This window comes from Sinocyclocheilus grahami, unplaced genomic scaffold, assembly GCF_001515645.1.
Source record: "Sinocyclocheilus grahami isolate Dianchi unplaced genomic scaffold, SAMN03320097.WGS_v1.1 scaffold41.1, whole genome shotgun sequence".
Lineage (NCBI taxonomy): Eukaryota > Metazoa > Chordata > Actinopteri > Cypriniformes > Cyprinidae > Sinocyclocheilus > Sinocyclocheilus grahami.
Genome location: NW_015505220.1, coordinates 2,141,667 through 2,167,375, shown reverse-complemented (window position 1 = coordinate 2,167,375; position 25,709 = coordinate 2,141,667). Strand labels below are relative to the sequence as shown.

Sequence of the window (25,709 nt, the reverse complement as noted above, 5' to 3'; positions counted from 1 at the left end):
GACATCTGCAAGTGCATTAGTTTGGAAGAGACACGGTTCCCGTGAGAACAGGATGATTAGCATATCCCTGCGATGACCGCACCAATCGTTGCTTCTCTGCGGGACTGAAGGGAGGGAGAGAGGGAGGGATGAAGGGAGGCAACGAGGGATGAAGGGGAGGCTCCATCTCTATAATCTAGCTGATGAAGATCCCTCACTCCGGAGACCAGACAGGGGTCGCACTCTCTCCAATCACGCGAGCCAGCGAACCAGTCAGCAAAGCGTTCCCTCATTCCGCTCAGTCTTTTTCTCTCTGACCAGCTCACTCACTGTCACTCTCTCTCTCACACACACACACACTCTGTTCATTCTAAACCGCAGGGACATACACTTTGGCACTCTCTCTCTCGCTCGCGCGTTCGCTCACCTCTCTTTTTTCAATTCCTCACTAGCGGCACGCGCATCTGTCTCCGCTTCTGTACTGTATAGGATGAACAAGAACGGTAGACTCCTGAGAGAGAGTAGATGAGAAAACAAGGAACTAAAACAACGAAGGCAAGGTGAAACGAAGAGGAGAAAGAGGTTGAGGACAAATGAAGGAACAGAGTTTGTGAAGCATTTGGATTTTACTAATTTCAAGCCTCCATCCATCTATCTCTGCTGGTGGAAAAGGACTCAATTAAGGTAGGACGTTTTCTGTGCTCAAATCCCTTGAATCTGTGTGTGTTTTGCTGATGTGGACTTTCTTATCAGGGCAGTAGCGAAGAGTTAGGGAGCGTGGAGCAAAAACAGAGAGCTCATAACTCTTGGTGTAAGTGTTGGGTTCCTCTCAAGCTCCAGCTAAATCACTGACCTGTCAGCATCTTCAATTATGAGCGCTTATCCCCAATCGTATAGCCTTGTAAGCTGCAATACTTTCAGTGCTAAGACTCCGGAAGGAAACAAGCCCTTGATTAATCCTTGCACCCTTTAGAACTAACAGTTTTTGCCCTCGTTTTTTGGAAAGACATGAGACCTTGACTGTGGAGGCTGAGATGAGCGAAGGTTGAAAAGATGAAAACTGGCTTGATGCTTGCAGAGATTGGAGTGGATGTCCTGATTGCAACCCACCAGTGCAAACACTCATACCTGAAGTGTGTGTGAGCCTCAATTATGAGTGTGAGCCAACATTTACATATAAAAGCAGGTGTGCGCTTCGCTTCTCACCGCCACAAAGTAGTGAATCACAGGTTTTTTTTTTTTAAATGAGCTTCTACCAAGAGACGTTTGGGCAACATCAAGGACATGCTTCAAGTGCTTTTGAGGACTCAAAAAGACAGACAAATTACTAGCAACGCTGGATATCTCAAGTGACTCTAAAATGCAGTGTTTCCCTGACAGTTTGTTCCCAGATGAAACAGCAGTGCAATGAACAGTTTCGGCATGTTGTGAATTATGAAAGAGCAAGAGATTTAATCCGCATAATGCACTTGTTAAGTCTTTGTTTCTCACATATCATTGTCAAAATATTAATAGAGATATTCATGTACTAAGCGCCGGGGTCTGGTGTTTATATACATGTTAATTTAATCTCACAGAGATTATGGAATTTGTGACATGCGAGAGGGATTAGACCTCAAGCGGTCTCTGTGTTGCTGAGGTATATGAATCACACAGAGTCCAAAAAAAAGGAAAGAAAATATGCAGTCTGCTGTATTTCTGTGTTTCTAGTGAGGCAGACGTGCCTTGCCTTTCTGGATAAACCAAGAATTATGATAATTATTTATAAGAATTAATCAGAATTCATTATAATTGCAATTAATTAATTAATTAGAATTCATTATACAAATTATGCAATAATAATGTGATAGCTTATAATACACAGTCTGCCTTTTACAATACCCTGACAACAACAGAGGAATAATACTATTTATTATTATTCTTGATTTACGCCTGGAAAAAATCTCAACATTTAAAAAAAAAAAAAATAATAATAAAAATGTACCTCCATTTAAACCTAGAAATCATAAAAAAGTTAAAACTTAAATGGAGTAAAGCATGTTTTTGCACATTTACACAATATTTTTTAGTCACCTTCTCATCAAATGTAAGCAAATTTGTTAAATTAACCAAGTGAACTCCTTTATGCAAAATACCAGATGTTCTTGCTTTCAATGAAGCACAAGATGCTCTTTGGAACATTTGAAAACATGCTGGAGAGCATGATCATCAGGTTTTTCTCTTGTTGAGTTCATACAGATGTTTATCAAATGTTCCAGTTAAAGTCAGATTGTTATGCTGATAATATAATTTATAAGAAAAAAGCTTGTATTAGATGACAAAAAATGCAAAACGGAGTAGTTTTCACAAGTGGTCTTAGATATTACCCCATTGTACAAGCTGTTGCACCAATGAAACCCCTTATGGGAGTTGCACTGTTCTAACATCATATTACCTTGTGGGAAACACTTCAGAATCTCATTTTGCACTGATGCAAAATTAACATCATCCGTATATTTAATATATAGATCAAACCCATAATTCATGTTAGAAATCTGTTTGGAAAGCACATCATGAGTGTCATAATTACTCATTATTATGACAAGTGTAACCAAATATAGAATCACACTCTGGCGTTGAGATTTCCCTCAGAGACAACATATCTATAATTTTCATTGGTTGTTTGTACAACCGTATTGTGGCAGCTGTTATGTGTGTGTGTCAGGGGCAGTGTGGCATAATCCCTTCTGAATAGTACAATTCTGCATCAGCATTCTTAGAATAAACCACAAAGTAGAAAACGGCATTGAAAATAATAGGAGGTGAGATGTGACATCTACTTAAATTTATCTAAATCTATTTAGAGACTCCGTCTCTAGCTGTCATAAATGAGAGGACGTGATGTGCTAGGAATATGACACAATATCGGCCCATCTCAAACTGTATTATCCACCTATTTTCATTTAATCCGTTGCGGCATTGCAAACATCCCACAGTAAAAAAAAGCTGATCTTGTTCATCTGTTAAAGGTTGCACGGATTTGTGGGACACTCTAGGACAAAAAAAAAAAAAAGATAAATGCCTAACAGTCAGTGGACAGAATTGAACTCACAGATGATGCCGAAATGCATCCTATCTCTTCCCGGGATCAAGCCAGCCTTTACAAAGATGAGGAATGGCGGGCTTCAATCAGTGTCTGAAATCAGTAGGCAGGGACAATCCAAAGATCCCTCCTGAACTTACTTTAGAAACCCCGAGCTGGCAGGTCTTGGTTTGCTTTTTGTGCTAAAGATCAGAGCAGACAGTAGAAGAAGCAGAGCTCCTAGTGATCTGAGCTACTGGTGAAAACAAAACCGTGTCCCAACAAGAGTCTAATTCCCCAGAGCGAGCTATAGCAGATGCGCTAGCATTGGGTTTAATGAGGAATCCTCTTTTGCCCAGTTGTAACACAAGAGACAGACAGATCCGAGAGAGACGATCAGCACAGAGGGAGGGAGACAGCTCTGAGGGAGAGACGGCTTTGAGGGTGATCTAAATGAGGCCTAATCAGCTCAAAGCAGATGGGAACCCTGAGATGGAGGGGATCGAGAACGCAAGATTTGACATGTCCCTATGTCCCTCTCATCAGAATTCAATTGGAATTGAGAAGGAGTGATGACATGAAGTGGCACGGGTCCATGGACATGGACACAAGGGTCAATAACAGCTGGACACACTGATATATTTGAGTGTGTGCATGTGTGTGTGTGTGTGTGTGTGTGTGTGTACTATAGACCCAAATGTCCAGAATAACCTTGAACCCCTTCACCATTCCCATAAAACCCACAGCCTATCCATCTCCATAAAACAATCAAATTAAACACCATATAATGGACCAAAGTTTTTACGTGCTCTTTTGAAATAAAATAATTCAATGCACTATGTAGACGCTCTGTTCCCAGTCCAACCAGACCATTATGGAAATAAGCTGAAAAAATGGGTCATTCAGAAAGCACATATACACATTTGACAGCCCGTATATTCATAACACCTATTTGCAGGTAAGCAACTCGTCTATTATTCCCAAACGCAAGAAACATTCCAGCTGATACATTGTCCAGCTGATACTTTTTGCACATTTATTTTCCTGATAGTGTATTCAGATGAGGGGAAGTCCATTAGATTTTGTTCTTTTGTGGCTCTCAGTGCTCTTCTGAAGGATCCTAATCTTAGAGATGAGCAATTAAAGACCAGTAATTGCTGTAACAAAGTATAACTACTTCGAAATTAAGTACATGGATGAAATCACTATTAAACATCATCACTATCCTCCTGAAAATGGAAAATAAATGAATGAATAAATTATACTAAAATAAAAATAAAATAAATTAGAATAAAGTAAATGTTGAGTTAAAATTAGATTAAATTATCAAACAGATATCATCTGATTTGGCAGATTCTCTCATTTAAAACAATGTTTACTAAAAATGTAATCTACATTTTTTTCATATTTCTGCATGCATTGTTTTGTTTGGGTTCAGTCAGATTTGTATTTGTATTTAAAAAAAAAAATCAATACTATTATTCATCAAGGACCAATTAAATTGACAAAAGAGACAGTAATGATTTTGCATTATTATATTTCAAACAAATGCTGTCCTTTTCAAATTCTTTAAAAATGTATCATGCTTCTTGATCAACAAATCAGTATAGTAGAATGATTTCAGAAAGTCCGTAAAATAAAAATAAAATAAATTAGAATAAAGTAAATGTTGAGTTAAAATTAGATTAAATTATCAAACAGATATCATCTGATTTGGCAGATTCTCTCATTTAAAACAATGTTTACTAAAAATGTAATCTACATTTTTTTTCATATTTCTGCATGCATTGTTTTGTTTGGGTTCAGTCAGATTTGTATTTGTATTTAAAAAAAAAATCAATACTATTATTCATCAAGGACCAATTAAATTGACAAAAGAGACAGCAATGATTTTGCATTATTATATTTCAAACAAATGCTGTCCTTTTCAAATTCTTTAAAAATGTATCATGCTTCTTGATCAACAAATCAGTATAGTAGAATGATTTCAGAAAGTCCATGTGACACTGAAGAACATGTAAAAAAATGAACACTGAAAAATCGGCCTTGCTTCTATTAAAAAAAATCTAATAGAAAAAGGTCTAAATTGCAATAATATTTCACGGTATTACTGTTTTTACTGTAGTTTTGAATAAATGCAGGCTTGGTGCGCATAAGATACTTTTAGAAACACCATTAATATGTAAATGTAAATAAGATTTTGTATCCATCAAATATATTAGAATACACAGTAAACCCACAACTTGTAATTGCAGTTACTCATTTCGCATTCAAAAAGGGCATTTATGTACTGTAGAAATACTAATGGAACAGTAGCTAAAATTTGTAGTGTTTATTAATTCTAAAGGTCACAAAGAGGGAGACAAATGGTCATGAAAAACTAAAATATTACTGTTTCTGCTGCAAGAAACCTTTAACATAAGTGGACTTCAGAGAAAAGAAAATGCTGCTAAAGTATATGATATGGCCTAGAGATTCTTCACAACACGTCCTTTACACACTTCTTAGTTACTTCACACTCCCTTTACACTCCAAAGCAACAAGTTCCTTATTTCAACCAGCCCAATGGCTCTTTTCATTCACACAAGCCTGAGCCGCTTATCTCTGCTTCTCTCTTAAAGCGATCTCAATGCATAATGCAGCTGAATAAGCTCTCTCTTTTAAGAAAGCCATCGCTGATGCAGTGCAAGAGCATTGAGGGAGTGAATGGCTGGGCAGTGCTGTACAGAGGAGGATATCCTCTCCGGTGTGCCGCACGCCGCTGTGGGCTTCAGGAAAGATCCATGGTAATCCCGTGTACTTATTGTGTGATTGACCAGGGCCTTCAGATATCATGGAGACTGAATGGGTGGCAGAAAGGTGATGCGACAGACCAGCTGAACCTTTCTAATGCCAAAGTCAACAAGGTCTCAGACAGTTCAAGGAATAGTTCATCCAAAAATGACAGCTCTGTCATCACTTACTCACCTTCATGTCATTCTACAACTATATAACTTTCTTCTGCAGAACACGAAAGGAATGCTCTTTTCTATTAAATTACACTAAATGGGCAGTGAAGCTTTCAAGCTTCAGAAAAAGGCTCTTTAAAGTGCTTTATATGACTCGTGTGCCACCCAATAGCTGACTGGAAGAGGCTGCTGAAGTTTAACTTACTATTCACTGAAAAAGTTGGCATGTAGTCACAATGTTCAGTTTATGAATTAATCATTGGAATCATCAGGAGATTCGGTTCAGAATGAGAATTGTAATTCAGTCTGAATGATTATAAATGAATCAGACTGATCTGGTTTAACTCACTTACTTAATATTATAGTTACAACAAATAGCAGCCTACTTAAGGGAAAGAATTTCAGTAAATGAATACTTTTTTTCTTTCATATTTTGAATCACAAAATGCTAAGTTAAAAAGGCCTTAGACAGTTCATCCAAAAAGGACATATATGTCATCATGTTGTCCCAAAACTGTATGTGTTTTTTTTATGCAGAACACACAAGGGAAACAGTTTAAGAATATTTTCTATGCTCTTTAGATTAAATTGCAATAAAATTGCACAGAATCTTTTAAGCTTTAGAAAAATGCATCATAAAAGTGTTCCATATGACAGGTGTGCTGTATTCTGACGCAACACAATAAATCACTGGTAAGGAGATTGAAATTAAACTCATTATTTAACAAAAATCATCTAGTCACACAATTCAATTCCTGAAGGAATCATTAGAATTTGGTTCAAAAATGAGAATCGGAGTTCGGTTTGAATGATTCAATAATGAATGAGACAGATCTGGTTCAATTCACTTAATATTCTAGTTACAATGGTTAACAGATGGGAAAGATTGTCTGTAAATGAATACTTTTGGGATTATTACCACAAAATAATACATATCTAAAGTCAAGGCCTTAGTTCAAGGAATATTTCATCCAAAAATGACACCTCTGTCAACATTTACTCACCCTCAAGTTATCCCAGAACTGCGTAATGTTCTTCTGCAGAAAACAAAAGGGAAAATGTAAATAATGTTTTCAATGCTCTTTTTCAATAAATTACAATACACGAGCACTGCAGCTTTCAAGCTTCAAAAAAATCATAAAAGTGCTCCATATGACTCGTGTGCTATATTCTGATGCCACATCATAGCTGACTGGAAAATAGATATGTTCAATTGCTGAATGAATCACTTGAATCATCAGAATTTGATTCATAATGTAAATCGGAATCCAGTCTAGATGATGCATTAATGAATCTGACTGATCCGGTTCAACCCACTCACTTTATATTCTAGTCACAACGAATAACAGCTTATTGGAGGAAAAGATTGGCAAAGGTATTTTTAATCACACCATGCTACATATCATATGAATCCAGAAGATTAATCTATACTGCATGAATCATATGGACCTATTTTGTGATGCTTTTTTGTAGCTTGAAAGCTTAAGTCACCATTTATTTCCATGGATATAGCACAACCATAACCGTCTTCAAAATGTCTTATTTTGTGCTCTGCAGAAAAAAAGGAAGTCGAAGAGGAAACAACATGAAGGTGAAAAAATGATGACAGCATTTTCATTTTTAAGTGAACTACACTTTTAAGTTCTTTCTTTCTGTGCTCTGGTTTTTCTAATCTCTTTATTTTCTTTCTGCATCTCTAACCCTTTCTAGCATCTTACTTCTTGCTTTCCCGTCTCTATTCTTTTCTCTTCACCCATGTAATTTTAATGGAAGGACAGAGCAGCAGCTCTCACCCTCCTTCGTGCCCACAGTGATGATAGCTCCTGGTATTGAACTTGGATGTGTGTGTGTGTGTGTGTGTGTATGTGTATCAGAGTATCCATTATCATTTTCATCCAGAGCGAGAGATCCGACCAGATCACTCATCCGGATATGCCTGTCATCAACACTCAGTGCCGCAAACACTCCTGCGGAGAGCCTTCTGCCCAACGCCGATCAATAATTGAGATTATTTGGACTCCTTTCACCTTGGGCCATATGTAGTTTAAAGCTTCAATAAAGGGACTCATTTCTACAGTGTTTTATCACAGGCAGAGCTGCTTGTGTGTGTGCATTTTTGTGCACACGTCTGAACGGAGATGTCACCTTTGTACAGTTACATATATATCTGTCGCTGCCGTGCCATCGTTACTGCTATTCTTAAGTTAATAGTGGTCTGTTTTACCCATATTGTATAATTGTGTGTTCTTGCAGCGGTAGTGGTTCAAAATTTTGGGGATTTGGAAGCTATTTATTTATTTGAAAGCTATTAATACTTGTATTCAACAATAATACATTCAATTGGTTAAAAGAGACAGTAAAGACATGTATAATGTTGGAGAAAGTTTCCACAAAAATATTAAGCAGCAAAACTGTTTTCAACAAGAAATGTTTCTTGAGCACCAAATCAGCAAATTAGAATAATTTCTGAGGTATCATGTGACACTGGAGTAATGGCTACTGAAAATTCAGCGTTGCCAACACAGGAATAAATTATATTTTAAAATATATTAAAATAGAATGCAATTATTTGAAATTGTAATATTATTTAACAATATTTCTGTTTTTACTGTGATTTTAATCAAATAAATGCAGCCTTGCTGAACATAAGAGACTTCTTATTGACCGCAAACTTTATAATAATTGCATTTTAAAATTAATGAATTAATTACATTTTAAAATATATTAACATAAAAAAATGTAAAGTGCAATACTATGTATTTTGTACTCTATTTTTCTGCCATTTCATTTATGCTCTACTACTTTCACTGTATTTTTGCAAGATGCAAAGAAATACAATATTAGTGAGTATAAAATAATTTTCAAAAACATTTACTGACCCCAAACCTTTCAATGACAGTGCAAATGTAATAAGATGTTTTACCTTAGCTACAGAAGAGTGCAAGAAGGGTGCTATTTCGCAAGAAGAGTGCTATTTGTCTAACAAAGAGAGGTGCTTTGTATTTGGAACATTTCAAATCAGTCCATTACAGTTCAGATACTCTCTTTGTAGCAAACAGAAAGGCAGTTCACTTGGCTTTAGAACAGAGCCACTGCTTTTCCCCCCTAATTTCCATCACTTTCACATGTGTCTCTTTCCGCCATAAGACCTCAGCTTTTCTACCATTTCAAGCTTTTTTGCTTTATTTTAAACATGTAACCCCTCACTGTCACTCTCCACCTGCCACCCCTACACACACACACACACACAACACATGCACACGCTGTGAGACAATCAGCAGAAGGGGGCCTAAACATCTCAAATTAAAGTCTGGCTGTGATGGATGGGCTCCTATCTGAGAGAGATATTGCACCTGTTTCCCCCCTGAATGATAGCCACTTCTCCCCATCGTTTATATTGATTTGTCTCCATCCTCCCTGCTTGTTTCCAGCAGCTACTCGTACACACACTACATGGCAGTAGCATGAACACTAAGGCTTCAACGCATCTGCATACTAACTAGAATTTCACTCTGATAACTTTGTGTAATAGATAAACACTTCTAACGCTTCAACTAAGCGTCAACCATTTCCCCCCCTTGTTAATCCCTTTTTCTCGTTCTCTGCATTTTCTCCAAGGGTTTGCAGACAATGAAGAACTCACGTTATTGCATTTCCATCGAGAGAAAGAAACGCAAGACAAGGTGGGATGTAAATAAATCCTTTGCCAATGCAGAGGTGGATTGGAAGACGAATAAAGGAAGTTAAAGACAGTTGCAAATTAAAAAAAAAAAAGATGGCAAAAAAAAAACATCTTCTGCAATGCGAAAAGATAATGTGAAATCCAAATTGACCATCTTTAGTTTTAGTTTATATATATATATATATATAAAAATAAACATTCCTGGTATTTTTTGCATGATTCATAAGTAGTTTTTTTTTTTTTTTTTTAAGAAAAGTTTTCATAACCTTTCATCAGAATGTATTTTCTCAGCTTTTGAAACAACTTTTCTTATGTAATCAAGGTTGCACAGATGAGGACATATAATAACATATCCAAAAATCTCATATACCAAAGAATTCTCACTCTGAGGTTGTGCCAAACCTGTATAAGTTTCTTTCTTGTGTGGAACATAAAAGAAGATATGTTCAAGAATCTTGGTAACCAAACAGTTGATGGTAGACATTGACTTTCATAGTAGGGGGGGAAAACACTGTAAGCCAATAGACTGTTTGGTTACCAACACTCATACAGGCTTGGAACAGCAGGAGGTTGAGTAAATAAAGACAATTTTTATTTGTGGATTAACTATCCCTTTTAGATTTCTTTTTTTTTTACTTTCAAGCACGCCTTTGTCAAAATACAACTAGGTTAGTAGAATTGTTATTCACCAATTATTTCAATACAATCAAACCCAGACAGATAAAATAAAGTCCCAACTTGCATTATTTATCACTAAATATTCTGTTTTAGTTGTAAATGTGTCAGAATATGGAAGTTAAAAAATTGTGATCACCGTGTGATTCTATCATTTGCATTCCTCTCTGCATGGTTCATTTCTGTTCAACAGCATGCAGTTCACATGCCGTGCCATGATATATCTCCTTTTTAAACCTTCCTCTCTTCTTTCTGTGGATGCTCTGTGTGCAGTGACATTCTCCACTTGTTCTGTCATAATACTGTTAACTCATATCTCTGCGTGGCTTTGATACTTTTCAGTGTTTTACATGAATAATTTCTTTTTTCTCTTCCAACACGCTGAAATTGCATGAGGTGTAATTTATGAGTTTTTCGCCATATTTGAATATATGTCAAAGGACCATTTGGTGCCAAAGTGCCATTTGAATGGATGATCGGTTCAGGCTGTAGAATAAATTTTGAATATATCAAAATGTATATTCAGGGTTTTCCTGGGCCGAAGTGAAACCCACGCAGTGAAACAACATCCAGACAGAAACGAACTGGCTGAAGTCCTACCAGATCCATGTAGAAAACACCACCTCTGCAGCAGGGACAGAAAATATGTGAGCACTCATGTGTAAAATAGAAAGAGAGTTATTGTGTATCATTCTGCATATACTGTCACATATGCTGCATTTGGATCAATCTCAGCATGGCATTTCCAAACATACACTGAACTCTATCCATATAGACAGTATTAGAGTTAACCTTGCAGTATCACTTACACTAGAAGCAAGCAAATGTGATGAAACAACGTGCAACAGGGTTGTGTGCCATTCTGAATTGATATGGAAATTAATTTTATTTGAATTTTGAATTGAAACGAAATTTGGATTGAATTGAGGTAGCAAACAGGATAGAAATGACTATTTAAATGTGAATTAAAGGAAGTAAAATTTAACTGAACTTCAAAAATGTTTAACAAGAAAAGCAAAGCTTGCTGATTTGGAGAATTTGGGGGGATAGATAGATAGATAGATAGATAGATACACTAGGAAACACAGACAGAGAGACAGACAGATAGATGATAGATAGATAGATAGATAGATAGATAGATAGATAGATAGATAGATAGATAGATAGATAGATAGATAGATAGATAGATAGATAGATAGATAGATAGATAGATAGACACACTAGGAAACAGAACGACAGACAGACAGACAGACAGACAGACAGATAGACAGATAGATAGATATATAGATAGATAGATAGATAGATAGATAGATAGATACACTTGGAAACACAGACAGATAGATAGATAGGTAGATAGATAGGTAGATAGATAGATAGATAGATAGATAGATAGATAGATAGATAGATAGATAGATAGATAGATAGATAGACTAGGAAACAGAACGACAGACAGACAGACAGACAGACAGACAGACAGACAGACAGATAGATAGATAGATAGATAGATAGATAGATAGATAGATAGATAGATAGATAGATAGATAGATAGATAGATAGATAGATAGATAGATATGCTTTGACATTCATGGCCAATCAGACTAGACCTACGGTTTTGGAACTCACTCACACTTTTTGTTTTTTTTCTTGTACGCAATATGCATCAGACTCTCTGTGGGTGTGCTGTCTGAGGCAGAGGCTAGTAATCGGCCTCCAGATAAACTCTCAACAGCTCTTCTTTGCAGCCAGCAATATATCCTCTCAGACTGACAGACATTTGTGCAGCACATCCCTCTTACCGCTTTAGCTGCATTCATCAGTCTGGGGTCGGCGGTGAAGCTCCACGGCTCACGGGAATGCTAGAGGAGGCCTGCAGAACTGATGCTCTCCTCTGAGGCTTTGTAACCTTAAACATAACCCAGCCATCGCCCATTGGCACCAGGGGAAAGATTTCCTGTCAACCAGGTGAATGACTATTAGTTTACAGATGGGGGGAAGTGGGGAAGAGTCTAATGGTCCTCTGAGATGGGCTCTGACTATTTTCCCCCAGCCATATTACAGTCTCTCGCTCTCTCTGTGACTCTTCTCCTTCTTTCTATTTTACCCTTTCTGAATGGCAGAAGGGATAGTATGGAAAACACAAAGGCTGAATTCTGCTGAATGATCAAAAGCTTGAAGTGGTTGTTGTGCAAAAACAATAAAAATAAGAGGAAGCGTAGAGGGAAGAAGGGGCGACAAGGAGAGAGTCTCAGTCACAAGCGGTGACTAAACAAAATCAATGTAGCGACTTCAAAGCATTAGAGATGCTACTTTCAGACAAACGCCCCAAAGTATCACATCAATATCACCCATACATATTCACTCTCATCTATACCTGGAAGTTGTCAAGCCATGCAGAGGGGTTCTCTATGAATAGATTTTTTCTGTGTCAGACTGAGAGAAGACTCATCTGATATATAAACTCAACTCTGGCCTGCATGAACTCAGCTCAGACAATTACCTTCGATCTCTCTAGACCCTGGACTAACAAGCATTACGACTGATTAATGTAAGACACTGTATTTACATGCACACATTTGGCATTTGAGAGTGTGTGTGTGTGCTCACTGTGAATTAAACCCTTGATTACTGTTAATATTATCAACATAATTACTGATAACATGTTTGTTAACAAAGGTTTTTTATTTTATTTTGTCAAAGGCAGTGTGATAAAAATGAGCATAATACTAATAATCAAACAATTTAACACTGCAGATTCAAAAAAGAATATGGAAATGTGATATTAAACATATTCATAATGATAATGCACTAAAAATTATATTTGAAAAAAACTTTCAAATAATCATAAATACAATATTGTTCAAAAATGTATTATTATTATTAAAAGTATTATTAATAATTATTCAGTAAAGGATGCATTAAAACTGATAAGACTTTTATAATGTTTCAAACAATTATATTTCAAATAAATATTGTTCTTTTGAACATATTCATCAAAGAATACTGAAAAATATAAAAATAATGCAAATGCACAAGTACACTTGGACTGAGTTATGTACTAATCAGCATGTGTAATTCATGCTGCATTTAGCACTTCCTTGTCAATTAAATTGTCATTTTTGTCACCAAAAATTGCCATTTTTGTCTAAAATGAATGAACATGATGTTTGCATCAAAACACAATAACTATGCCTAAAACTTTGTAAAAGTTAAACTAGTTACTAGTGCAATGCATTAGCAGCTGAGCTACATGTTCATGGAAGACAGTTGACTGTTTGAAGCTGCAGTGGAAGACAGCTGATAGTTTGAGTGACAGCACTGAGTGCCGCCCCACAAATTGTCTTGCACTTGTCCATCACAAAGAGCCCTCTAGCTAGCACAGCCGTCAGAAATTGTGTCTGATATTATGAGACTGAAGTTAAATTTGAGTGTGTATGACTGCTGAGGAAAAATAATACAGGATTTTCTAAGCATGACAATTTTGTGAATGCATTCGAGAAGCTGAAATAACATGAACACCATGATTTGACTTAATACGACTATTTAGAGGTGCATTAATCCTTGGGAACTGTGTAATTATCTGGAAATGGAAGACAGAGGAAAGATCCATCTCACTAAACATATTCATATACTACTGCATCTGTCTAGATTACTAATGCTGACCACATTATTTAAACACAACTAAGGCCAAAGTGAAGCCTTTGACAGAAAATACTCATTTTAAACACAGGTTGTCAGTATGAATAAGCATTACTTTCTAATCATGCATTTCACCAGAGCCCTTTACTACCTCTTTGAAATTAATATTTCATCCGCTGCTGAATGTCACAGAAAATTTGAGGTTATATCCATGAATGCCGAAACCTATCTTCATTTCATTAAGAGGAAAAAGTGTTTCCCCTGATTAAGTCATTTCCCAGTCCAATGGGTCAGGAATTTCAAAGAAAATGATGGATAGTGTATTCAGTACAGTATATACATTCAATTTCCCTGTGTAGAGTGTCTGTACTGTATGCATACGTGTTACAATACTAGTTTATGGAACAACAATACTTAGCACGCGAAACTAATCAACACAGGCCTTCACATAAACAAATGCCAAAGCTTTTGTTTATATTCTTTTAAATATCCTCGCGGAGCACATCAGCATTTCACACTAGATTCCAAAACCTGAAACACCACACATACACAGGGAACACACACACACATATATAATATATATATATATATATATATATATATATATATACACATACATCATCTTCTTTATATATATCATCGGAAAATCAACTGTTCATTTCAAGTGTATCATCTGAGCGGTTCTACATATTTTGCTGTGTCTGTCTGATCTAAAACAAAGCTGAATATCATGAGAATATAAATATACTTACATACTCCATTTGACCTAATTTCACCATCAAAGCCAGTATGACAAGATGATCCTCTTACAACGACAAAGATACAACATTCAGTTCAGCAGTTATTATACAGAAGTTGTGCATCACTGAATGTCACGATTGACCAATCAGAATTAAATAACGCAATGTAATAAGTTTATGCTAACATACCTGTACTTGGAAACCCAGGCTCATTGGAAATACCTGACTGCCTAAAACTGCAAAAACATACCTATACATAAAGTTTACTGCCATTTCCAGGTGAAATGAATGCTAGCGGCAAAAAAACACCAACAACTTTTGTTCCTTTTCATACAAATTATGATTACAGGGCCGATTATTGATGAATAAAGGATTTTTTTTTAGCAGTTCCTTGCACAATACTCATGCTATAAAGAGCTAAAAAAAAAAAAAAACTTTAGACTTCGTGCATGAGTAGTAAACTAATACATTTTGACACTTGCATTGCATAACTAGGGCCTTATGTATGGCTTTTTGGATGTAGTAAACTTGCTTGGTAGCACACCCAGTACATTGTTGCACTTGAGATGGAGAGCTTGGTTACGAGTACCATTAAAAACCAGTTACAATACTCCACAAAAGAGCTCAATACCTTATATAAGGAAGCTAAAATGGCATGGTTGTTTCAGCTAATGCACTTTATTCACTTTTATTAACACTTCTTGTTAGATTTAGAGGTGAGCTTAGTGTAGGTGGTACATTAATTTGAATTGCTATAGGGCGTTAACCTTTTAGCGTTACTCGGCAGATATTTAATTTCTGAACTGTCATGATACGTTTAACAAACAACATCATAAAATATTGTTGCAGTCACATTTAACTGTTTCGGAAAAAAATAAACATGGACAGTTAATTTTGTTGCTGGATGCTACAGATGGTACACATTACATTCACCCAATTCATGGCAAAAATATGCTCCAAGTTTGCACAAGGACAGCACACAAATACAATATTATGTTTGTGCCCAAATGGTGGCATTCTGTGATTCATAATTAAATTAAAATCTCAGTCTTTGCGCTCCTGCTGCAGTGGCTCAAACCTTAGCGAAGTGAGGCATCTTGGCTCAGATTTTGACCTGGCTCTCTTTTTCCCTTGAGCTGGACGGAAGGAGCAAACAGTCTCAGTGTTTGTTCATCAATCACAGAGATTTCTCTCTCTTTTCCTTCAGCTTCTGCTTTCTCTTCTTCTCGTGTTCCCTTCCTGCAGGGTCACGGTCTTGATTCCCTTTTTACAGAGTAAATACCAGTGACATTTGCTCAATCTCAGGATGGTCACCGATTAGTCTTAGCATTAAACATAAGCAACCATTAAAGTATTCATACACGCAGAGAATCTTGAGCTTTCTAGTCTGCAGTGCTGATTTTTTCTGACTGCATCTATTATTTTACTGTAGATTATAACAATTATATTTTAAAGCAAGACTGAGACACTCTTAGCCTTCCTCCTTTTTTAAATTAAAAATACAGCACATCAAGAATTTTCTTATTTATATATATATATATATATATAAATTCACATCATAGACCCCCAAATATGACAATCCCTTGGCGACAAGTGACCCCGTTCCTAAAATATAAAGGTAGCTGTCTATAAAACATTAAAATTATAATTAAAATTAAATTACAAGTAAAAACTATAATTTTTATTAAAAGTACATTTTAATTGTGATATACTGATTTTAATAAATAAATAAATAAACCTCAATCCAAAGTATAATGGGAAATTAGGTTAAAATACGGTTAAAACATATGGTAAAATACTATAATAAAACATCATATAAAATACATTATTTTATTAAATGTACTGTTGATATTCATACACTAACTGATAAATAAATAAATAACCTGAAGCAGAATAAAGCAATTATAATGTGAAATTAGGTTTAAAAATATGTATTTCTTTAAGAAAGTATTTATGTATTTATTTATGTATACGCCATACTCTGACAGCCAAGACTACCCCTAAAATAAAAAGGGAACTGATTGAATGGTTGAAAATAATCTTACAGAACCAGCAAAGGATGTTGATCCAGAAACACGTCCTACTTGTTCAAATCACATTAAGCAGGAGAAATAAGAGTTTTCTTGAGGATTAAAAAACAATCAATCAGGCCAAATTTGGCAACCCTAAAAGGAAAAAAAAACGTTCCCCTTGAGCAGCCTTCAGAAAAATGCAAATGCTATTGCTGAAGTAACAACGTCATGATTGATGTGTGTAACAGTAAGAAACCAACATGCTGTCCACGCCTCGTCAATTCTGCCCCACATCCGAGCCAATGCAGATTAACCTTCCGGCACCTCAGAGCAAAGAACCACATCACACAAGCCCCTCACAAAGACTCGACCTTCTGTCTTACAATGGCCAAAAAACAAACCAGAATGAACAAAAAGTAGTCACTGAAGAGAAAAAAGTTAAAACAGTATCTGTCAATCCTTCAAAGACTCAGATGGCTACGGATTTACAACAAAATTGCCCATGTTCCCAAAGCCCCCCTTTAAATTACACTGACTGCGAAGGACGTTGTTTCATCACCATACTTTGACTAAACAGCTTACAGTTTGGATTAGGGCTCGGCCCCCCTCTGATCTGGCACGGCTGCCTTATATAAACCATGAACCCGGGATAGAGATAAAGCATTGCTCTTCAACTACCAGAATGGAATAAGAAATCATCCTGACAGAGCCAAGCGTCTTGAGGGCCCGGCGAGTTGCACGGTGAATGAAGGCTGAAGGTCACTGTTTTTCAGAGCCTTTCCTGGAAACAAAGAAGCGAGCCAGTTTTGATATGAGCAAGGGTTAATGCATTCGGTTTAGTCTGGGAAAGGTGAAAGGTTTAAGGTGGGAAACCGATACGCTTTGATCGACAGAAAGAAACAGGAAAGGATGTCAAAGCGGCAGATAGAGAGCCAGGATATCACTGTATCTCTTTATCGAAATGTCATTCAGAAACAACATGATTAATCTCGCATAACAAGATGGCATTTTGCTGTTAGATGCAATATTATGACAGGCACCCAAGGGCAATTTGCTATCACAAGAATCTCAATGCCGAAGTTTGGTTCGCCATATATCACTGTATAACGCTGACTCATGCTAGATATACTACGCAGAGTCACCCTGGGCCATTGAGGTACAATGTCATGTTTGACCAACCTTGAAATCTTTCTCAAGTCTTTAACAACCACAATGTGATTCGCTTATAAAACAAACCAAACGTGAACACTGTGCCTTGAACAGTGGCAGATCACAGCATAGACAGGATTCTGAGTTGGCATATAGCACCGTGGACTGCATATTTCAGCAGGTTCATGGGATACGCGACAGCTCTCCTCTCCACTCCGCTCGCCCATCTCACTGAAAATGAATTGTGTCCTAGTGCATAAGTTTCTCCAAGCAGCTCCCTGTGCTTTACTTCACCACCTGTTTTCACTTCGCTTGCTATCTGTCTGCACCATAGAAATAGGATAAATGGTCTGCTCATAAAAAGTCTCTTCACCTGCTGGAAGCCAACAATGGGGAAGAGATGATAATTCAGGCGGTGTTCAGTACAGATCAGATTCCTAATATACACCCAAATGGCAACTAGTTCAAATTTTACTACTCAAACAAAAAACATGAAAAGCAAGCAGCCATGAGATATCGTTATTCTTTCTCAACCTTTGATTCTTTTTTTTTTTTGTAAAAAATGTATAATGCTAGTTTATTTTTCCCCTTCTATCTTGCTCGAAAGTAACTATAAAAATACTAACAACTACTACTACTACTACTACTAATAATAATAATAATAATAATAATTTTTCTGATTTGCACTACTGTTTAAAATTTTGGGGCTATTAAAAATATAAATAAATAAAAAGCATGTATCTTATGCTCACCAGGCTGCATTAATATGATCAATGAATAAATACATTAAAACATCAATATTGTGAAATATTATAGCCATTTAAAATACATTATTTATTTTACTATGTTTATAATATAATTGTTTACATAATCCTTCAGAAATCATTCTAATAAGTGATCCTGGAGCCCAAAACCAGTCTTAAGTAGCATGGGTATATTTGTAGCAATAGCTAAAAATACATTGTATGGGTCCATGAAGATATTTTGTGAATTTCCTACCGTGAATATATAAAAACTTACTTTTTTGATTAGTATTATGCATTGCTAAGAACTTCATTTAGACAGCTTTAAATGTGGTTTTCTCAATATATTAATTGTTTTGCACTCTTAGATTCCAGATTTTCAAATAGTTGTATCTCGGCCAAATAGTGTCCTATCCTAACAAATACATTCATACATCAGTGGAAAGCTTATTTAGTCAGATTTCAGATGATGTATAGATCTCAGTTTAGAAAAATTGACCCTTATGACTGGTTTTGTGGTCCATTGTCACATATGCACATATGCATCTCTAATGCTTTGATTTGCTGCTCAGTAATTTTTTTTTTTTCAGTTGTGCTTCTTAATATTTTAGTGATAACCGTGATAGATTTTATTTTCTGGATTCTTTAATGTTGTTTTTTGCTCAAAAATACTGCATTTATTTGAAACTGAAAACTTTTGTTGTGAGCGTGAGCATAAAAAGGCAGCCGGTGCAATGCATACCAGGTTTTCGCTGAGGAGCCGAGCCGATGACCCGGCCGTTCAGCGGTGGTACAGCAGACGTGGCGACGGGACGTGATGACTCCGTTCCCTCCTTCAGGGAACCAGGGTTACATACGTAACCGAGACGTTCCTGTAACGAATCAGCTCATGAGGAAATATGAATAATTAACCATAACTAGTTATAATTAATTATTCATATTTTAGATCCGCTGTAGATATTTAGCTGACCTCTCAGGGTCAACTGTCTTGTCAATTCTAAGAACGTTAATTTCCTGGTTAAGGGAAATAACTTTCTTACTGTACAATTCTACAAAAGCTTGTAGCATAAATCTGCATGATTAAGTGACTCCAGTTATAAGCAAACAATGAACCACGTCAAGTGTGATACAAGTAAGGTTTTATTAACTACATAAACACTTAAACTAGTCTAACATACTACATAAACACATAAACTGGTCTAACATCACATAGTTTTCCTATTAATTAATTAGCAAAGAAAAGTCCTTCCCTTGTGGATTTTCCTTATGGGCAAGGAAGCGATTTTCTTCACCTAAATTCCAGGAGGTCGTAAATGTATCGGGTGTCAGCATTGCTATGGAACCAGGGGCATTTTCAGCTTCCTGGGGTGTTACAGAGTATTTGTTAAATCTAGCTAACAAAATATATATTTTGTGTTTGAGTGGTCCAGACGCTACATTCCCTTTCAGTCGGTCACTCCGAGTCACGTCGGTGACCAACGAATTGGGATCCCTACCAAAGCGCCATGGATGCTGCCCCTTCCAGTGTCCTGTGCGAGCCGCCTGCGCCCCTTTGTGGTGTAGACCGGGGCTCGCAACAAGAAGACCAGTCACTGTTCCCTGACTCACCACCTGATCCCTGAAGGGAGTAGTGGGAACCTTGGGCACATAGCCGGGCCGGGGCCTCAAGATTACCTGGGAGTCTACCAGCCCAAACTCTAGGCATGAATCGTAAACCGGATATGCGTGCAGGTCCCCTACCCTCTTGATGGAGGCCAGTGCAAGCAGGAGCAGAGCTTTCATTGAAATAATCTTTAGCTCGACTGACTGCAAGGGCTCAAATGGGCTCTGCTGTAGTGCTTTGAGCACTAGAGACAGGTCCCAAGAGGGTTTAGAGGAGGGCCGGGGAGGATTTAACCTTCTAAGGAACCTGATCACCAGATCATGCTTCCCTACTGAACATAGACTTTAAGGGTGGTGTGCTAGTGCGTCCGTGCCGAATGTTCCCTCGGTCAGGGAGTAGAACAACTGGCAGTGAGAGGTTTCTGAAGAGGCAAACATGTCTACCTGAGCGGCTCTGAAACGTCTCCAAAACAGCTGGACCGTCTGGGGATAGAGTCTCTATTCTCTCGAGAGCGTAGCTCGTGACAGCTCCTCGGCCGTACGGTTGAGCAGACCCAGAGTGTGAATGGCACGAAGTGACCTCAGAACCTTCATACTCCAAAGGAGGAGGTGGCAGGCGAGTTGCGACATGCGCTGACCTCCTTGTCGGTTTATGTACACAGTGGTCGCTGTGTTGTCCATTTGTACCAGCACGTACTTGCCTCGTAAGCACCCTTTGAGACAGTTCAAGGCAAGGTGCACTGCTAATAACTCTAGGCAATTGATCCGTCCATACCCATGACACAGCGTGCCTGTTGTACGTGGCCCCCCAGCCGGTGGTGGAGGCATCCGTGCATGCCACATCATGCCTGGAGACCTGTTCTAGGGGCACTCCTGCCCGGAGAAACGTAAGGTCTGACCACGGGGTGAAGGTTTGGTGACAGGCCGGTGTAACTTGGACCCAGTGAGTGCCGCGCTGCCATGCCCACCTCGGAACTCGGCCATGAAGCCAGTGCTGGAGCGGTCTCATATGAAGCAGCCCCAGCGGCGTAACTGCCGCTGCAGCTGCCATATGCCCCAAGAGCCTCTGAAATAGTTTCAGTGGGACCACTGTCCTGCCCTTGAACGAATTCAAGCAGTTCAGAACCGACCGACACCAACTCCATACCGAGAAAAGAGATCCTCTGCGTCGGGGAGAGTTTGCTATTTTCCCAGTTGACCTGAAGGCTCAACCGGCTGAGGTGGGAAAGCACCAAGTCCCTGTGTGCACACAACTGATGCTGAGACTGAGCTAGTATGAGCCAGTCATTGGGAATGCGACCGCCCTGTTCTCTCATGGGAACCAGAGCTGCCTCCGCAACTTACGTGAAGACACGGGGCGACAAGGCCAGCCCGGAGGGCAGGATGTTTCTGCGTCAACATTTTGAACGGTAACCGGCGAAGGGCCCGGTTCAAAACACGCAGATCCAAGTTTGGTCGTAACCCACCGCCTATCTTGGGTACAATGAAGTAAGGGCTGTAAAGCCCGGTATTCATATCGGCTGGAGGGACCGGCTCTATCGCATCCTTTGCCAGTAGGACTGCGATCTCCGCATGCAAGACAGGAGCATTGGCCTCCTTCACTGCCGTGAAGCGGATGCTACTGAACTTGGGCGATGCCGGGCGAACTGAATCGCATAGCCGAGGCTGATGGTCCGCAGAAGCCAACGAGACAGGTTGGGTAGCGCTTGCCAGGCACCCAGAAACCGTGCAAGCGGGACAAGTGGAACCACCGCCGTACCCGCAGTGGGGCAGCAAGGTGGAATGCAGGGACCCAACTTGGGCGGCTTGTGAGCGAACCGGAGAGGGGTCTGAGTGTGCGGTGCAACGCTTACCTGGTTCCACAGGTTGGCAGAGGGTGTGTGAGTAGGGCCTTTGTTGACACTCTCGAACCACCTGCTGCTGCCGGCTGGCGAAGGAGGAGGATGAGTGAGCTGGTACACTCTTTAAAGAGGGCCCAGCGCGTTCCTTCGGGGGCTCAACTGGTTGTGAAGCGCTAGAGGAGCGATGGTCCCCTGAGGGTTGGTTCCCTGAGGGGTTTGCCACCACTCAGACCGCCCATGCTACTGCCCGAAGTAGTCCACGCCTGGCTGCCGCCAGGACGAACACTATATCCAACACACTCCAACATTTCAGATCACTGTTCGGAACATTTCGGAACTCAGTCACTGTTCTTGTGTGCCTAATTACAGTAACAAAAAATAAAATTTAATAAAATAAAAAAATATGTAAAATAAAAAATATAATTTCTTCATCGAAATTTGTTTCAAATTTTTCCAATTTAAATAAATAATTTATACAAATAATAGAGGCAACAGAGCTCTGCCCCCCTGGAGGAAACGGAGCCTTGCCCGCAGCTCCGAGATGGTCACCTTCCCGCAATGGGAACATGACTTATCCGCGAACGCCACCTCAGCGTGCTTCATGCCCAGACACATTTTATTTTATTTATTAAATAAATAAAATAAACATTTAAATTCTTAAATAAATGAATATTAATGTTTCATTACATAAAAAAATTTAAATAACTTATATTTTAATAAAATAAATTACAAAATGTAATTAAATAAAATGATATAGTTTTTCTTAGAAATTGGTATCATCCAAACTAAATCATCCAAATCCAGTCTTCCTAAATTATTTGTAGACACTTATGTTTAGTTTTATTATCAACACGAAAGTCTTGTGCTATTAGACAAACCTTCTTCTGCTGAAATAGCTAACAAAATAGTGACAGGATGAAACTGAATAAGAAATTTCAGTGTTCCAGAACAGCAGAAATGTCATCATCCAATATCATCTGTCAAGAAGCGCGGTTAAAAAAGAATGACTTTGCCCGTTTTGGCCTGCTGAGAGATAATCAGGAGTGCTCAGCAGACTTTGCATATAGATACGCCAGTGCTTTTGGGAGCCTTGCACGCGTGACACCACATACAGTACGTGATTGATTGTTGTTGTTGTTTTTTGTTTTGTGAAAAAGCTCTATTTAAAACAGCATCTCTGTCTACAGTATGTCACTGTTCTCTGTTCCATTCGGCAGAACATGGCACACACAGCATCTAAGCTAGCTTATAGTCTAAGTGTACTGGGACCAGGAGGGTTGATCTTTCTCATCCTCACTGATCCAGAGAGATTGTAGCACCCCTACTGAGGTTGGTTAGTTCTCGGCTTACTGTTCTTACAGAGAAGATGAAGAAAAAAAGGAAAAAAGGAAAACATCTGTTAAGCCTGTAAGTTTAAAACTCATCATGGTCAGACAGTTTCTCATGCTCACCGAGCCTGCATTTATTTTGATGAAAAATACAGTAAAAACAGTATTATTTTGAAATATTTACAGAAATTAAAAGAAGTGTTTTCTATTTGAATACAAATACAATATGTATTCCTGTGATGCAAAGCTGAATTTTCAGCATCATTACTCCAGTCTTCAGTGTCACATGATTCTTCAGAAATTATTCTAATGCTGATTTGCTGCTCAAGAAACAAATAGTATTATTATTATTATTATTATTATTATTATTATTATTATTTTAATAATTAAATATTTAGCTGCTTAGTATTTTATCAGTGATACTTTATTTATTTATTTATTTATTTAAAACATAAATATGTTGCTGCGTTATAAATGCCTTTATTGTCACTTTATCTAAGTTTTGCATCCTTGATAAATACAAGTATTAATTTAATTAAATGTAGTAATACAAATAAAAAGGTTATTAATATTGTTACTACTAACATGCATGCTATTATTGCTGTCCTCTAATTATTTACTTTTTAAAAAACTAAAATGCTGCAATAAAAAAAAAAAACAGCATACATTTAGTTATCAGAAACATACACATAGAAATAAACATCAGGCAAGTTAATCAGTCCTTCTAGATATTCTCCAACATTTCAGATCCCGAAACACACACACACAAGGTCTCTAGGGCAATGACTACACCATGTGCAACAAAACAATGTTATATATATATATATATATATAAATATATATATATATATATATATATATATATATACACACGAAAGTTTGCAAAACAAATTACAACTCCACTAGAAGTTACGGCATAATGTAGTAACACAAACAAAAATATGGGTATTTGGGAGTCCAAAAGAGCGCTTATCTATTCATGACACAGCCTGCACATTTGGAACGTCATTACATTCTAGTTAGCAACACGTTCAAAAGGAATTATGAATCAACCAAAAGCCGAAGCACAACAAAACACACATTCCTTCAGAGAGAAAAGTGCCAATCCATTCCAGCAGGTCTTTAAATCAGCCATCTTCAGCATTATCTGCTCCAAAAAAAAGGTCAATCAAACCCGTCCTACTTTTCCTCCAGTGAAGTGCCTGCAGTCTGCATTTATTTTTTGTTATTGTTTTTTTTTATATATAGAGCACTACAGGGAGCCATCAAGACCGTTCTCTTGAGATAGTTGAGGATTTCCTGTACTACACAAAGAGTCAAGGCTTTGACTGAACATTTTACACTTGTATTCGCTCATTTAAATAACAAGCTCTTGTCGTAAATTCCTTTAAGTCCAACGGTGCTTGTAATTAAATCTCGCACAAATACGCCAAAGGCCAACCAATTTCTGCTTCCCTCCATGGGTCAAATTAAGGATGGAGAGATTTTAAGCAACATGACTTTCCCCTTTGTCACTGCAGCGATTCCGTGTCACAATTTGCTACATACATACGGAAGAATGGGCGACAGTATAAAGCTCCCGGTAAACCTGTTTATGAGAAAGCAGATTAGCTTTTATATTCTTCACGGTTACTCCAGAAGAACCAGGAGGAAACAAACGGTATAAAAACACACTAGTATATACTAAATGCATGATGAGTCATATTGAGGAGGTAGCAATATATTAAAAGTAAATTACATTGTGCTACAAGGCCTAGCCTGGATGTGCATAACCATACAACTAATTTCCCTCGGGAAATCAGTAGCGAGTTTTGTGTGTCTGCGCGATTGGGAAGGTCTCACACTTTCATATGTTCACTTTGTCCTATTCTCCATCAATACCTGTTTTTAATGTACGTCTCTGCCATTTCTGGCTTTGCACACATGACCATCCGCACCTAACAAAGCACTAGAGCATGTTGGCACCCTAAATGGGTTTTACATGATAGATTACCGTTTGTATTGAGTATCAAGAGTATTGATTAGTCTCCATGATAGGTGTGCGAATGGCTTCACGCAGCCTAGATGTGACATCCAGCTGTTTAGGTATGCAGAAACGCATACATCTTCAGCCAGTTTCAAAATAGATGAACTGGAAAAAGGGGTTTCCCTATGGCTCAATTTTACACATGCACATATCGAAACCCGCTTTCCACTTTATGGCTGCCGTCTGCATGAAGTAATTGTGTGTTCACGGAGAACTCTCAAAATTATTTTGGCTGGTTACATTTACAACCTTTTCGGTGGCTTTAATTATTGACACTTTTGATGCAC

At 37.9% G+C, this 25,709-nt stretch overlaps 1 protein-coding gene across 2 annotated transcripts in view; it reads left to right on the top strand.

Annotated features, from left to right (window-relative positions):
• The first annotated feature begins 240 nt into the window (after positions 1-240).
• Positions 241-25,709, top strand: part of cdh12b (cadherin 12b) — a 138,576-nt gene continuing 113,107 nt past the window's right edge. For both annotated transcript variants that reach the window (XR_001608923.1, XM_016267949.1), the window contains exon 1: positions 241-663. The gene's annotated coding sequence lies outside the window, so the exon portion shown is untranslated. The remainder of the gene's footprint in view (positions 664-25,709) is intronic.